The 16,041-nt window shown below is 44.8% G+C and overlaps 1 pseudogene; it reads right to left on the bottom strand.

Annotated features, from left to right (window-relative positions):
- Positions 1-5,095: 5,095 nt before the first annotated feature.
- LOC120529883 overlaps positions 5,096-16,041 on the bottom strand; it is a 73,142-nt pseudogene continuing 62,196 nt past the window's right edge.

Here is a 16,041-nt window from a genome sequence, read left to right as displayed (position 1 = left end):
CAGCATAGGGTCTGACAATGGGTCCAAGGATTTCATCCTGATACCTAACGGCAGCCAAGGTGCCTTTGTCAAGCCTGTAGCGGTCTGTGTGACCCTCCATGGATATGCCTCCCCAGACAATCATTAACCCACCACCAAACTGCTCATGCTGAATGATGTTACAGGCAGCATAATGTTCTCCATGGCTTCTCCAGACCCTTTCATTTCTGTCACGTGCTCAGGGTGAACCTGCTCTCATCTGTAAAAAGCACAGGGCACCAGTGGTGCATCTGCCAATTCTGGTATTCTATGACGAATGCCAATCGAGCTGCATGCTGCTGGGCAGTGAGCTCAGGGCCCATTAGAGGACATGGGGCCCTTGGGTCACCCTCATGAAGTCTTTCTGGTTGTTTGGTCAGAGACATTCACACCAGTGGCCTGCTGGAGGTCATTTTGTAGGGCTCTGGCAGTGCTCATCCTGTTCCTCCTTGCCCAAAGGAGCAGATACTGGTCCTGCTGATGGGTTATGGACCTTCTATGGGCCTCTCCAGCTCTCCTAGAGTAACTGCTTGTCTCCTAGAATCTCCTCCATGCCATTGAGACTGTGCAGGGAGACACAGCAAACCTTCTGGCAATGACACGTATTGATGTGCCATCCTGGAGAAGTTTGACTACCTGTGCAACCTCTGTAGGGTCCAGGTATCGCCTCATGCTACCAGTAGTGACACTGACTGTAGCCAAATGCAAAACTAGTGAAGAAACATTCAGAAAAGATGAGGAGGGAAAAATGTCAGTGGCCTCCACCTGTTAAACCATTCCTGTTTTGGGGGTCATCTCATTGTTGCCCCTCTAGTGCATCTGTTGTTAATTTCATTAACGCCACAGCAGCTGAAACTGATTAACAACCCCCTCTGCCACTTAACTGACCAGATTAATATCCCACAAGTTTCATTGACTTTATGCTATACTCTGATTAAAAAGTGTTCCTTTAATTCTTTTGAGCAGTATATATATATATATATATATATTGTCAGGGATGCCATGAGGGACCGGAAGAGGGTCAGAGTCCAACCTGGATCACGTGGGGGCTGCCTTCCTGGTTGTTCTGGGGGCCACGGGTACAGGGCATGGAAGCTCCACCCTGTAGGGGCCTGTGGTCACCGCCAGGAGGCGCCCCAATGCCTTGGGGACCTGTTACCCCAGCACTTCTGCCACACCAGGGGAAGATTTAGGACGGCACCCGGAGAGCTGCCGGGAGGACAGCCGGCACTAACGCCACGCTGGGGCGTGGCCAGAGGAGGAATGCCGGGAACACCTGGGGCTCATCCGGGGACTGTTTAAAAGGGGCCGTCTCCATTCATTGAGTGCTGGAGTTGGGTGGAAGCAGGACGAGGCACGAGGAGGTGTGGAGGCAGCCCGAAGAAAGGCATTTGTGGCCAGGACTGAGTGTGTTGGGGTGTTTTGTGCACTGAACTGGGTCTGTGTGACCAATCTAATATTTGTAAATTTTGTAAATAAACGTGTGGTGGTTGAGAAACAACATGTCCGCCTGTCTGTGTCCGGGTCGGCTCCACATCTGGCGTAGTCGGCAGGATGCTCCGCCTGTTTCAAGGCGGGGACCTGAATTAGAAAATTTAGTTGTGGACGGCCTGGTGCAGCAGGGGACCCTACCCACTTACCGCGGGTGCTGCGTGCACACAGCCCCACGGGTTAAATCAACCCCACGGACCACCGGGGGTCCGCAGGAAGGTCATATTCCCCTGATGTGGGCGGGCGGCGTGCCTACTAGGAGTGCAGCGGTCTCCAACAAGTGCGCCGTTGCTGGAGGCGCCTGGGACGGCATGGTGTCAAGAAAGGCCACGCCGAGGAGGTGTCCTCGGTTTGACGAGTCCGGGAAGGTGAGTTTCCTGCCTAGTGGCAGCCGGCCCGTGGGGGCCGGGCGTGTTTTTTCTTTCCAGGCAGGGACTTCCCGGATCCACGTCGGTGGCGGGCGCATGCTGGTCTGCGGGGCTCCGGCAGCACGGCGGCTGCCGCGAGGGCTGCGGAGGAGGAGATGCTGCAGCTCGAGAGGCGCTGGCAACAGCAAGGCTGCCGGCAAGCACGTCACCGCCGCAGAAGGGGAGGCAAGATGGCCGCGGACCAGAAGTCCCTCCCCCTGATAGGCACGCGATTGGGCGGTGTGTCTTGTGTGCCCGCCGATGACTGCAGAGAGGCGGGACCAAGGAATTTCCATCACGGGCAGGGGGAGACCCGATTGGGCCGGAGGAGAAGGCCCACAGGAAGTGGCCGGCGTCGGAGGCTGACAGACAGGTAGGCTCCGCGTCAGTTAACTTCCTGTCTTTGCCGGCTGCTCCGGCGGAGCTGGAGGCGTGCCTTCAGCCCGCGGAGCATTTATTGCAGATGCTACGTGCCCTCCGGGCTGATGTGCTGGTACTGGAGAGGAAGGCGCTCGCGGGGCTGAAGACATTAGCGACAACAAGACGGCGCGACGCTGGAATCTCAAACCGGAGAGGTATGGCGGAGACGGTGAGTACAGCCGACTCCGTACAGCATGGAGGAGGGTCTGCTGAACATGGCTGTGATGCTAATAATCAGCTTCAAGTAAGCAGCCCTCCGACAATACGTGCGGCGCAACGAGCTGTGCGCACGGCGAGGGGGGAGTCCGTGAGGATGCTGCCTGGACACGGGCTGCTGAGTGCCCCGGGTCCTAGCGCCCTTCGCCCCGAGTTGGCCGCTGTCTTGCGTCGCACTATAGGGATGCAGACGGAAAAGAGGCTCTTTCTTCTTAAGGAGTCTCAAACCGTCATGGCATCCCAGAGTGAAAGGAGGAATGAGAGGCTGGGTGCCGATTCCTCCAATAGGTTGGGACGCGATGCTGGGTGCACGCGTCCGGGTGCTGGCCGCCCTCTGTGGGGGCAGAGGGAATCCCTGAGGCCGGCGGAGAGAGTGCAGGCGGTGCCGGCGAGTCCACCATTAAGAGGGACACGGAAGCTGCGGAGAGGGTGCCGAACAGGCAAGTGCCGAGGTGACGATTGGAGGGGGGACGCTCCCAGTGCGTGGCACAGGAAGGGTGCCTTGGCAGTGGTTCTGCCCCTGTGTTCTCTTTTGTAGGGACAGACCCCGGGCGAGCAGTAGGACCCCCTTCGTTGGGGACCTGCCCTCAGATGTCGGACCATCTGCTGAAGAATCTCTATGCTGGTATGCGGGTGCCACCACGGCTGGAGGAGGCTGCAATGGAGCGAGTGACTCTGACCAAAGGGGTGCGGAAGCCTCGGAGGGGGTGCCAAACAAGGGGCCCCGGGGTGCCGGTAAAAGGGGAGCGCAACCTGTGCGAGGCGCAGGGGAGCACCAAGTGGTGATGCTCAGGCCGCGTCTCTGCCCCTGTCCCTGCTTCGAGAGTGGGACCGGATTCCTGCTGTCCTGGAGTAGGACCCGCTTTGGGGCTGTGCTGCCCTCGCGGGATGGGTCGCTCTTTCCCACAAGTGGTCTTCGCTGGCTGTGGGGCACTTTTAGGAATGCCAGGGGCAACGACCTGGCCGAGACGCCGTGAAGGACCGGAAGAGGGTCAGAGCCCAGCCTGGATCACGTGGGGGCCGCCTTCCTGGTTGTTCTGGGGGCCACGGGTACAGGGCATGGAAGCTCCACCCTGTAGGGGCCTGTGGTCACCGCCAGGAGGTGCCCCAATGCCTTGGGGACCTGTTACCCCAGCACTTCCGCCACACCAGGGGAAGATTTAGGACGGCACCCGGAGAGGTGTGCCTCTCATTTGTGGCCTGGACTGAGTGTGTTGGGGTGTTTTGTGCACTGAACTGGGTCTGTGTGACCAATCTAATATTTGTAAATGTTGTAAATAAACGTGTGGTACCTTGGTATATGTCCTTAATCCATTCCAGATCCTTGGACTTATACCAAACAGGACTTATACCAAACGAATATTTCCCATAAGAAATAATGGGAAAATGATTAATTCGTTCCCATGAAAAAAAAAATCCTATTGTTATTGGCATATTATACATTGATGGGGTTGTATAAAATAATTTAAACACTGCTTAATACTAAAATACATAAATACAAAAGCAATTAGATGAAATAAATGAAAATTTAACCTCACTTTACCTTGCTAAGAAGAGTAGAGTGCCTACGAGGATGGTGCTGAGAAGAGAGGATGAGATGTTATTGTTTGGAAGGAGAGTCCCCTTCCAATAAAACTTCAGGAATCTGAAATTCTGGTGTTTTTTCTCTTTCACTTTTCTGTCTCTTTTCTCTACTTGGACCTGGTTGAGGCTCACCAGGTTTGACTTTTACTAAAAATCTGTCCAAAGAACTTTGCTTCTGCCTTCTCCTCAAGATGTTTTGGAAATGTGACATTGTCTGATCATTCCATATACTGCTATTATGGCTTGTTTGGGCTTTGTTGGGGTGGTACTTCTCTGCAAATATTTTTACATCCATCCATTTTGCAATGATTTTCTTGATTAATGAAGTAGGGGCTTCCTCAGTCTCCTCCTCCTCCGAGCCTGAAGAGAGTTCATCCCTCTTAGTCTTGTGCTCCTCCTTCTCAAGTTCCTGCAGCTCCTCAGTGGTCAGCTTTTCCCTGTGCCCCTCCACTAACTCCTCCACATCACCTTCACTCACATCCAGACCCATGGACCTGCCCAGAGAGACAATATCCTCCACTATTGGCACAGCATTAAAGCCCTCAAAGTCCCTTACAGTCTCTGCTTCTGGCCACAAATTCCTCCAAGCAGAGTTCATTGTTTTGTAGGAAACTTCCTGCCAGGCTTTGTCAATGAGAGTTATGCAATGGACAATAGTAAAGTGATCTTTCCAAAACTCTCTCAGGGTTAATTCTGTGCCTGAGGTCACTTCAAAGCACCTCTGGAATAGTGCTTTAATGTAGAGTTTCTTGAAATTACTGATGACCTGCTGGTCCATGGGCTGAATGAGAGGAGTTGTGTTAGGGGGGAGGAACTTTAGAGTGATGAAGTCTAACTCCGGCAGCACATAGTCCCTCAAGCTTGGAGGGTGAGCTGGAGCATTGTCCATTATGAGGAGGGCCTTCAGAGGCAGGTTTTTCTCCTTTAAGTAACTTTTTACACTTGGCCCAAACACAACATTAAACCACTCGCTGAAATATTCTCTGGTTACCCAAGCCTTGCTGTTTGACTTTCCACATCACAGGTAACTGAGTTTTCTGCACATTATGTTTCTTAAAAGCCCTCGGGTTTTCAGAGTGGTAGATCAGTAGAGGCTTCAGTTTGCAATCCCCACTAGCATTGCCACAGAACAAGAGAGTTAGCCTGTCCTTCATTGGCTTGTGCCCTGGCAATGCCTTCTCCTCTTGTGTAATATAGGTCCTCTTAGGCATTTTTTTCCAAAACAGGCCTGTTTCATCACACTTAAAAACTTGTTGGGGAATAAAACCCTCAGCCTCCACAAGTTCCCGAAACTTTGTAACAAAATCATTGGCGGCATCTTTATCAGCACTGGCTCCCTCTCTGTGCCTCACAACACTGTGAATGCCACTCCTTCTCTTAAAATTATCAAACCAGCCATGGCTGGCTTTAAACACTTCACTTTCTTGGCTTGTTCCTGCCTTGTTTATCAAAAGATCAGCATGCAGCAGTTTTGCCTTTTCGCAAATCATTGTCTCCGATACGCTATCGCCAGCACACTGTTTATCTGTTATCCAGATCAAAAGCAATTTTTCAACATGATCTAATGTTCCTGATCTTTGTTTGGTAATCGATTTCACCCCCTTCGCAACGTTAGCCAATTTAATAATGTCTTTGTTTTTCACAATAGTTGATACCGTCGTTCTCGGCATATGGTATGCAGCAGCCAAGTCCGGATACGCATGCCACATTCATACTTTTCAACAATCTCTTTTTTCACCTCCATGGTGATCCGAACCATTTTCTTAGTTGGTTGGCTTTTTCATCAACTTAACATTAACTCATGGTTAATGAATTTACTAAAGATTTACGCGAAAAAACACAAAATCACGTGAAAATTCACAGAGTTACACTGCATGTTGTACATTGAATGCTAGCAACTAGCGTACTGACGCGTTAGCGCGAGGTGTGACGATGCAGGTCCGCTCCATGCTCCCATACGTCCTTATGGGGAGCCCTGAAAATGACAGCGTCGGCCATGTCACCGAGATGAGCTGACAAATGCGGACAATTCTCAAATGAAGCCAGGGGATAGTGCAAGAATGCCAAGTTCTTTTATTTAAAACAAAAATCAGTGTCCAAACAAAAAGTGCAGTGCATAAAAACAAGTGTTCAGTGGGGATAAAAACAACAATAAATGCAGTAAATCCGATAAAATCCGAGGTTAAAAATGCAGTCTCACTCTTCCCGATCACAGCCCACCTGTGGAGGTGCGACTCGCTCTAACTACCTCATTAATTGCCCGTGGTCGTGCAATCGCACCCACAGAGAACGACACGGCTATACAGTAATCCCTCCTCGAGGTGAAAAAGTAGAAACCATATGTTTGTATGGTTATTTTTATATATTTTAAGCCCTTATAAACTCTCCCACACTGTTTATAAATATTCCCCGCAGAGTTATACAGCATAATCCCTTTGTATTCTCTTAGATATTAGATAAGATTCATTAAAATTATGTATATAAACACACTGTTTATATACAGTAAAACCTAAATACAGTATTATTTTAAAGATATCGAGTGTCTCCGATATCACATATGTTACAGCCATTACGATAGACAGGCCACCAGCAATAAATACGTACAATGCAAGAAAACAGTATACAGTAAATGTGTGTACAGTGACACTAAATGTACGTACTTGTACTAAGTACTGTAAGTAGAAAATTAATTATGGTTACTCACCAACAATGACACGATGACTTGTCCGTTAACAATGAGTTTAATTTTACTGCACAACAAAGGAGAGCGTTACAGCTGTTCCAAAGGAGCCACTTCAGGCGAATGTGTAGCACTGCCGTTGTTCTTCTTCTGGCAGTCTTCAATCCAAATCCCTAAAGCAGATTCCATCCAGCCTACTGCCTTATTACATGCACTTACAACTCGTTTTGCACCCTGGTTAAAAGGACACTGCGGCCGTAGATCTTATATTCCTTTCCTACTTTTTAAATAAAAAGAATCGTAGCCTTCAACAAATCCAAAACATTTACCTCTTCGGCAATCGTTAACATCTTCCGTTTGCACTTGGGCACGGCCCCTGAAGCAGTAGCAGATCATTTTGGAGTCATAATGAAGGGCTTGACTATGCACAAAGATAAACACAAAAGAGCACAACTCTTTACACAGCGAAACACGTTGATGCTGAATGAGCGAGACGAGACTTCCTGGTTAACACTGCATTCAGCACGCAGGAACTTAACTGCGTGCTCTGATTGGTTAGCTTCTCAGTCATCCGCCAATAGCGTCCCTTGTATGAAATCAACTGGGCAAACCAACTGAGGAAGCATGTACAAGAAGTAAAAAGACACATTGTCCGCAGAACCCGCGAAGCAGCGAAAAATCCGCGTTATATATTTAGTTATGCTTTCATAGAAAATCCACGATAGAGTGAAGCTGCGATATAGCGAGGGATTACTGTACAGGTTAAAACTTGGTCCTTTTTTTTTGAAGGCGCGCGCCCGGTATACCACACGTGTTGTTCTAGCACACGAGTCGTGTTCCAAACAAAGGTCGTATACCAAGCAAAATATTTCGCCTCTAAACAGGACGTATACCAAGTTGGACTTATTCCAAAGCAGATGTATACCGAGGTACCACTGTATATATATATATATATATATATATATATATATATATATATATATATATATATATATATATATATATATATATCTTGTCACGCTTGGGTCACAGATTTGCACAGAGACACAGATGGTTGTAGAATACAGGAGTTTTATTCAAACACTGTAAACAAACATTTGTTTCTTTTTTAAAAGCTTAAACGTGAGGAGCTGGTCTCGTCCGATGCGAGAGATGGACGTCTGAAGTGGAGCTCCGCTAGCAGTGGTGCTATTTTTCATATTATTTGCTTATTATTCTGAGATATCCTGTATTTATTCAACCCGAGAGGGACCGCTACAGTATATGTAAACACATATAAACATGGCCAACAAGAAGGGGGTCCAAAGAATCGAAGACTAAAGCTACATCCAAGCTGCGATCAGCAAGCCCTAGTTCGAGATACGGCCTCTCAGAGACAGACCTGGATCAGATGGGCGAAAGTACAGACTCCTCGGGACCACGGTCCGCTACATCGTCGCCGGCTGAGAGCGAAAAGGGGAGCGAAGGTGCGATCGTGAGTGCAGATGTGGATAGCTCGCCGATTGGAGAGGATTACCTGAAACTGGAAAAGGCCGGGAGGTCCGCGGCTTCAGTTACGCAATCGCGCGGGACTGGAGCAGCGGGACACCGGCTTCAGCAGAGTCTGCTGCTTCATCTACGGTACAAGAAGGCACATTTCAGCTATCTGAACTGAAAGTGTTGCTCGCTGAGCTCAGGCAAGATATAAAGAAAAGCGAGAAGGCTAATGAGAAAGCAACGGCAAAGGCACTTGAGAGACTGAAACAGGAATTAAAACAGGAAATCCAACAGGCAAATGAAAGGCTGCGCAAGAGGTACAACTAGAACTTCGACAGGTGCTGGGTAAAATTGAAGAGCGCATTGAGAAAAACTCAGTTAAACTGAGCACGCTTGCTGATCGATTGGAGCATCTTAGTGAGACATTCACGAATCGGATCGAAATAGCGAACATCTAGCTGCCAGTGCCGAGGAAAGAGCAGTAAATGTCAGTTGAATGTAAAAAACTCGGAGAAAAACTTGGAGACAGACTGGCTGCTTTAGAAGATGGGAATAGAAGGGATAATGTCAGAATTGAAGGCTTGCCGGAGAATCGAGAAAGTTTAAACCGTGAAATTCGCAACTGAACTTTTTCTAAAATAATCGGGGCGACTTTAAAGCAGAATCTGAGATAGCAGCGCTTACAGCGTCGCGATCAAACACCGTCAGACCCGACCAAGATCTTTTATAGTCCGTTTTGAACGATTATCATTTAAGTTAGAGGTGATGGAACTCCTCAGGAAAAAAAGGAAGATATTATATATGAAGATTGCCACATTCGCGTCTTCCCTGACTTCTCTCCAGCAACAGCTATAAAGCGCCGCCTTCTATAATATTAAACAGCGGCTACGGCAAGCCAATGTCAAATACGGCCTCCTGTATCCGGCAAAACTGAAAGTGGAATGGCAGGGTCATTTCTATGTTTTCGCTAGCAAGGAGGAGGCAGAAAATGAGTTAAGAAAGCTGATCCCGGGACTATTCTGATACATAATTGTGAGTCATGGCGGTAAATGATAAAGCTAGGATTAATAATCTACTGTCTGATCTATTTGTTTTAAAATACGGGTTTTTATCAGCATATATTCTCATATTCTTATATTATTATTACTTACTTATTACTTATCATTACTTAGTATTACTAGGGCTAAATGTTTATGTTTTATTGTGCTTAATTACGTTTTCCTCCTCTTTTTTTCTTTTCTAATTATTTCATGTGTACCCTAAATGAGACTGTTCAATATCATACCCTTGGTTTGCTGTTATTGCTATTACTGCATTAAGACTTGTTATGCTTGTTTTGGACACATCTTTAACACCATCACCTGGGTTTATTATCTGGGGATATCATCTTAATGCACTAAAATTGATGAAGATTATATGTATATGTATGTATGTATATGTATATATATATATATATATATATATATGTATGTATATGTATTTATATATATATATGTATATATATTAAGTGCAAAATTCTTTTCTTTTTTTTTTTTTTTTCCTCTTTTAAAGACTATATTGGTAACAGATATCTCTATCTTTTAACCTTAAAGCGCCACTGCATGGGGGCTTGATGTGCTTTGGACGTGCTCTGTCTCTGGGTATGTCAGAGGACTGGGACTGCATGAAGTGGGTTTTAGCCTCACCTGGGGAGGCAAAAAGGGAGGGTGGGGGTTAAGGGGAAGAGAAAGAGAGCAGGCTTGATCTATATCTAATCTATCATCTCAATCTTTATAATTATAACTATCAACGTAATAATAAGCTGCATGGCAACAACTCTTGGGGGAATAGGAAATTAAGACCTAAACTATTTCACTTCCAGTTAAGACTATAATATGACACCAAAAACTCAGAATCAGTGTCTCCATGATGGGACAGTTAACTCGTAAGCTGGAATGTTAAAGGCCTGAATCACGAATTAAAGAGAAAGAAAGTACTTTCTCACCTAACAGGTCTAAATGCTAAAATAGTATTTTTACAGGAAACCCACTTACTAAGTAAGGATCAGTTCCGGCTGCAAAAGACTGGACTGGCCAAATGTTCCATTCTAGTTTTACAAAGAAAACTAGAGGGGTGGGAATTCTCATACATAGAACAGTACCATTTGTAGCATCAGATGTAGTATTGGATCCTGAAGGGAGATATGTGATGGTCATGGGAGACTTATCTAACTGTAAAATGATTTTGATAAATGTTTATGCACCTAATGTTGATGATAAGGAATTTATACAAAATTTATTTGCATCCATTCCCAATCTGAACACTCATAAACTTATAATGGCTGGGGGCTTTAATTGTGTTCTAAATCCCCTTTTAGATAAGACTTCCTCCACAGGGGAACGCAACTAACACCGCAAAGATAATTACAAAGTTTATAACTGATCACAACTTATCAGATCCCTGGAGGTTTTTAAACCCAAAATTCAAGAACATATTCTTTCTACTCACCAGTACATCATTGCTACTCAAGGATTGATTACTTCTTTATAGATAATAACTTCTTGCCTAAGATTAAATCTTGTAAATACGATGCTATTGTTATTTCAGACCATGCTCCGATGATCTTGGAGCTGAAATTACTAAGCCCCATACACTCACCCGCAGATGGCGTCTCAATCCGCTTCTATTAGCTGACGAGAATTGTACTGAATTTATATCCAAACAAATTGAATTCTTTCTAGAGACAAATACATCCCCTGAGATCTCTGCAGGAATACTCTGGGAAACTCTTAAGGCCTTCTTAAGAGGACAGATTATCTCATATCTTTCCCACAGAAATAAATCCGAGCGAAGAAAGTAGCAGAGATAAAAGCGAAATTACTAAAATAGATGAAGAACATGCCAGACTACCAAGCGAGACTCTACATAAGAGGAGGCAGGCTCTACATTCAGAATTAAACCTCTTGACAACTAAAGAAACCGAACAACTAATTTACAAATCCAGACATCATTATTATGAACATGGAGAGAAAGCTAATAAGCTTTTAGCGCAACAAATTCACAAGCAAGATATGCATAGCGCAATCTCGTAATTACTAACACGAATGGAGATAAAATCATCGAACACAAAAATATAATGTACACTTTTAGAGACTACTATAAATCCCTATATACTACTGAGTTTAAAGAAGACAATATACAATCTAATGCATTTCTGGATAAATTACAGATACCACAAATTGACGCTATTAGTGTGGAGGAGCTCGATAAACCTCTGTCATTATCAGAATTACTGGATGCTATAAAGTCACTCCAAGGTGGAAAAGCAGCAGGCCCTGATGGCTACCCTGCAGAGTTTTACAAGAAATTCTCCGCTCAGCTAGCTCCCTCCTATTAGCAACATTTACAGAAGCCAGAGATAACCAATCTCTTCCACAAACCTTTCGCCAAGCACTAATCACTGTCTTCCAAAACAAAATAAGGACTTATTACAATGTGCATCATACAGACCAATTTCACTTCTGAATAACGACGTTAAAATACTAAAATCATAGCTAGAAGGATGGAGAAAGTGCTCCCCTCAGTAATATCACAAGACCAAACTGGATTTATTAGGGGCCGACACTTATCTTCAAATCTTCGACGCCTGTTTAATGTAATATACTCACCAACTAAATCAAACACCCCAGAAATATTATTATCATTGGATGCAGAAAAAGCATTCGACATGATTGAATGGAAATACCTTTTACTATTTTGGAGAAGTTTGGGTTTGGCCCAACATTTGTGCATGGATTAAATTACTGTATACTAACCCAGAAGCTTCAGTTTGCATCAATAACATTTGCTCAGACTACTTTAAACTAGAACGTGGCACAAGACAAGGATGCCCTTTGTCACCACTGCTGTTTGCAATTGCCATTGAACCACTGGCAATACATTGTCGAAATACTGATCAGATAAAGGGGATTAGCAGAGAAGGACTGGAACAGAAAATCTCATTATATGCAGATGACATGGTACTGTATATATCGGACCCAGAAAATTCTGTGCCTGCAGTCTTAGCAGCACTCACAGAATTTCAAAAGCTCTCTGGTCTCAGAATTAATCTGAATAAAAGTGTACTCTTTCCGTGAATTCGCAAGCATATAATATTAGATTAGACACCCTTCCTTTTATCATTGCAGAACAGTTTAAATACCTCGGGTAAACATCACAAGTAAACATAAAGCTCTTTATCAACAAAATTTCGTCGTCTGTATGGAAAAAATTAAACAAGACTTGCATAGATGGTCAACCCTTCATCTCACACTAGCTGGAAGAATTAACACTGTTAAGATGAATATTCTTCCTAAGCTCCTTTTTATTTCAAAACATACCAATATACATTAATAAATCGTTCTTTAAGCAATTAGATTCAACAATAACCTCATTTATTTGGAATTCTAAACATCCACGCATCAAAAGAGCGACCCTACAAAGACAAAAGGCAGAAGGCGGCATGGCTCTACCTAACTTCCAGTTTTATTACTGGGCGCAAATATACAGTCGATAAGAACCTGGACACAAATAGAAGAACATACACAGGCATGGACCGCAATAGAAGTAAAATCCTGCAGTACTTCTTTGTATTCCTTGCTTTGTGCTCCAATAAACACACGTTATCGGCAATACACTAATAACCCAATTGTGCTCCACTCACTTAGAATCTGGAACCAATGTAGAAAGCATTTTAAGACGGAGAAGCTTCTTTCTGTGGCACCCTGCAAAAGAACCACCTCTTTCAACCCTCACAAACATATGCAGTTTTAATATCTGGAAAAATTTGGAATTAACTTGCTTAGAGATCTTTATATAGACAACGTCTTTGCATCCTATGAACAATTACATTCCAAATTTAACATTCCAGCTACAAATTTCTTTCACTATCTTCAAATCAGGAACTTTGTTAAACAGAACCTTCCAGATTTTCCTCATCTTGCACCCTCATCCACGCTGGAAAATTATTGCTCAATTTCAAGGAGTTAGACTCCATCTCTACAATATATAAAATCCTTTTACAATCCCTTCCTTTCAAAGATCCAAGAGGACACTGGGAAAATGACCTCTCAATTAATATATCAGAAAAGGAGTGGAAAGTAGCAATGCAGAGAATTCACTCAAGCTCCATATGCAAAGCATACAATTATACAACTCAAAATTATATATCGAGCACATCTGTCTCGACTAAAACTCTCAAAATGTTTCCAGGGCATGATCCAACCTGTGAACGCTGCAAAAGCCCCAGCCTCACTAGGTCACATGTTCTGGGCCTGCTCCAAATTAACATTATTCTGGACAAAAATTTTTAATTACCTCTCAGACAGTCTTGGACTCACAATCCCTCCTAACCCATTAACAGCTGTGTTTGGGGTTCTTCCAGAGGGTCTTAAAGTGGAGAAAGACAAACAAATTGTGATTGCATTCACTACACTGTTGGCACGCAGACTTATTCTGATAAACTGGAAGAACCCAAACTCTCCTCTTTAAGTCAGTGGGAAACTGATGTGTTATATTATTTAAAATTGGAAAAAATCAAATACTCAGTTAGAGGATCTGTGCAGACTTTTTCAAAACATGGCAGGATCTAATCAGTAATATTTTGAAATGATTTATAAAGCACAGAGAATTTGTTGATTTAGGTATTTTTAAAAGCCTTAAATTTTACACCGTTTGGCTTGCTCTCTCTCTCAAGGGTGGGGATCGATCTGTTCTTAGCATAATTCTTTTTTTTTTTTGTAAAAACTTGATTGCTATGTATTGATTGTAATAAAATTAATAAATAAAAAAAAAAAATAAATAAAAAATAAAAAATAAAAGCTTAAACGTGCTCCATGACAAGTCAGAGATGACAGTTCCGCTAGGAGCAGAGAATGTCAGAGAGAGAGAGAGAGAGAGAGAGATAAAAGCAAACAATCAATTCCAAAACTGACAGGCGCTGCACAAGGCTTTTAAGTTAGCGGAGTATCGCTCGAGGCTTGTATTATGCATTATAGCGCAAGTGAGAAGGTAAGGAGCAATGTGAGGGTAGTCTGTGTTTCAGGGGTTGGGGTTTTCCCAGGGGCGTCTGTATCTTCTTGGGGTGCAATCAGCCCTCCAGCTCACAATATATTATGGAGAACCAGCCCAGATCACAAACAGACACAGGACACCCAAGTCCCTAACAACACGTTTAATATATGCTCTGTTTAACAGCACACACAGTGCACAAATCACCAATAAAGCTCACAGTCCTTGTCTTTCTCTCCTTCTGCCGCCTCCACTCCTCTCCTGCAACCTTCGTCCTCTGCCTCCCAACTCTGTCTCCTTGAATGTATTTATAATGCACCCAGATGTGCTCCAGGTACACCTTGATGATTTTCCTGCAGCACTTCCTGGTGTGGCAGAAGTGCTGCATGGGTACCTGGAAGCTCTCCAGGTGAACCCAGATTCTCATCCGGCAGCACTTTCTGGTGTGGCGGAAGTACTGCCATACAGTGTTCTGGGATGGTCCATGCGCCCATGGTGGTGGCCACGGCCCTCAGCAGGGTTGAGCCTTCCAAGCTCCAGCCCCATGGCACCAATGCAAAAGAGGGAGGATGCCCTCTCGTGTTCCAAGGAAGGCATCTTCTCTCACCCAGAACTACAGTTATCCGTCACAATATATATTTTCCTCCTAAATAATGAATACAAGCACCATGCCTGAATGTTTCCTGTTAGTGGGACGAGAGGTTTCTAGGACCATTGTGCCATGATATTTCAATCAATCAATCAACTTTGTTTAAAGTGCAGAATCACCATGCAGCATGGTCCCAATATACTGTACAAATAATAAGAATACATGGGAGAAGATATAAAGTAAGTGAATAAAAATCTATATATATAATTCACTAAGGCAAGACAACCATGAAAAGCACGTCGGAAGGGGCGTGGATTCACTAAGCTGCCGACAAGTGAGACACCTATGGCGCACACAGGAAGGAGCCACGCCCACCAACTCCAAGACCATTGGATACAGTGACAACTCGCAGGGCCACGCCCACCAACTCGGACGCGACGACACAGAAAAAATGGCGTCATTTATTTTCGTCTGTCGTAGAGGCCAAATGCAGTGCAGGTCAGGTTAATGTCATGTACCTCCGAGCTATGTTGACTGTTCATAGAGGCATGTTTCTCGCGGAGGTGAATCGCCATATGCAGCGTGTGAAACGGTTTGCGAGGGGTATCCCATGGGATCCTTAAAACAATCCTTTAAAACTGAGGTTAAAGCACAATGAAGGAATCAGTCTTTAAAAACCAATAAGCCCTGTGCCTCTGTTTCATTACCGTCTCACCTGCTTCACCAATGCAGGCCCTGCAACAGTAGAGACGCTCTGTCAGCAGCTGACCTTCTCTGTGCCTGACCGGTTCACACAGAGGCAGCGAAAGAAAGCCGCCAGAGACAGACAGAGGCACACACAGGCAGCTGGTGGGCGGCTCTCCGTGAGTTTCTCTTGCGAGCGGACACATGACCAGGTAGTGTGTATGCTTCAAGAACGAGGCTGGACGCAGCTTGCGACCGGGCACATGAGCAGGCAGTGTGTATGCTTCGAATGCGAGGGTGGACGTGACAGGACCATCTAGGAAAAATCATGTTGCGGATGTGATTACTGTATGCAGTGTGTAAAACAGTTTGTTTGTCGCAGATGTGAATCGCTGTATGCGCCATGTAGAACAGTTTGCGAGGGGTGTCCCTGTGTCTTTCCAGAAGTG

Source organism: Polypterus senegalus, chromosome 5 (genome assembly GCF_016835505.1).
Source record: "Polypterus senegalus isolate Bchr_013 chromosome 5, ASM1683550v1, whole genome shotgun sequence".
Taxonomy (NCBI): domain Eukaryota; kingdom Metazoa; phylum Chordata; class Cladistia; order Polypteriformes; family Polypteridae; genus Polypterus; species Polypterus senegalus.
This window is presented reverse-complemented; position numbering and strand designations above follow the sequence as displayed.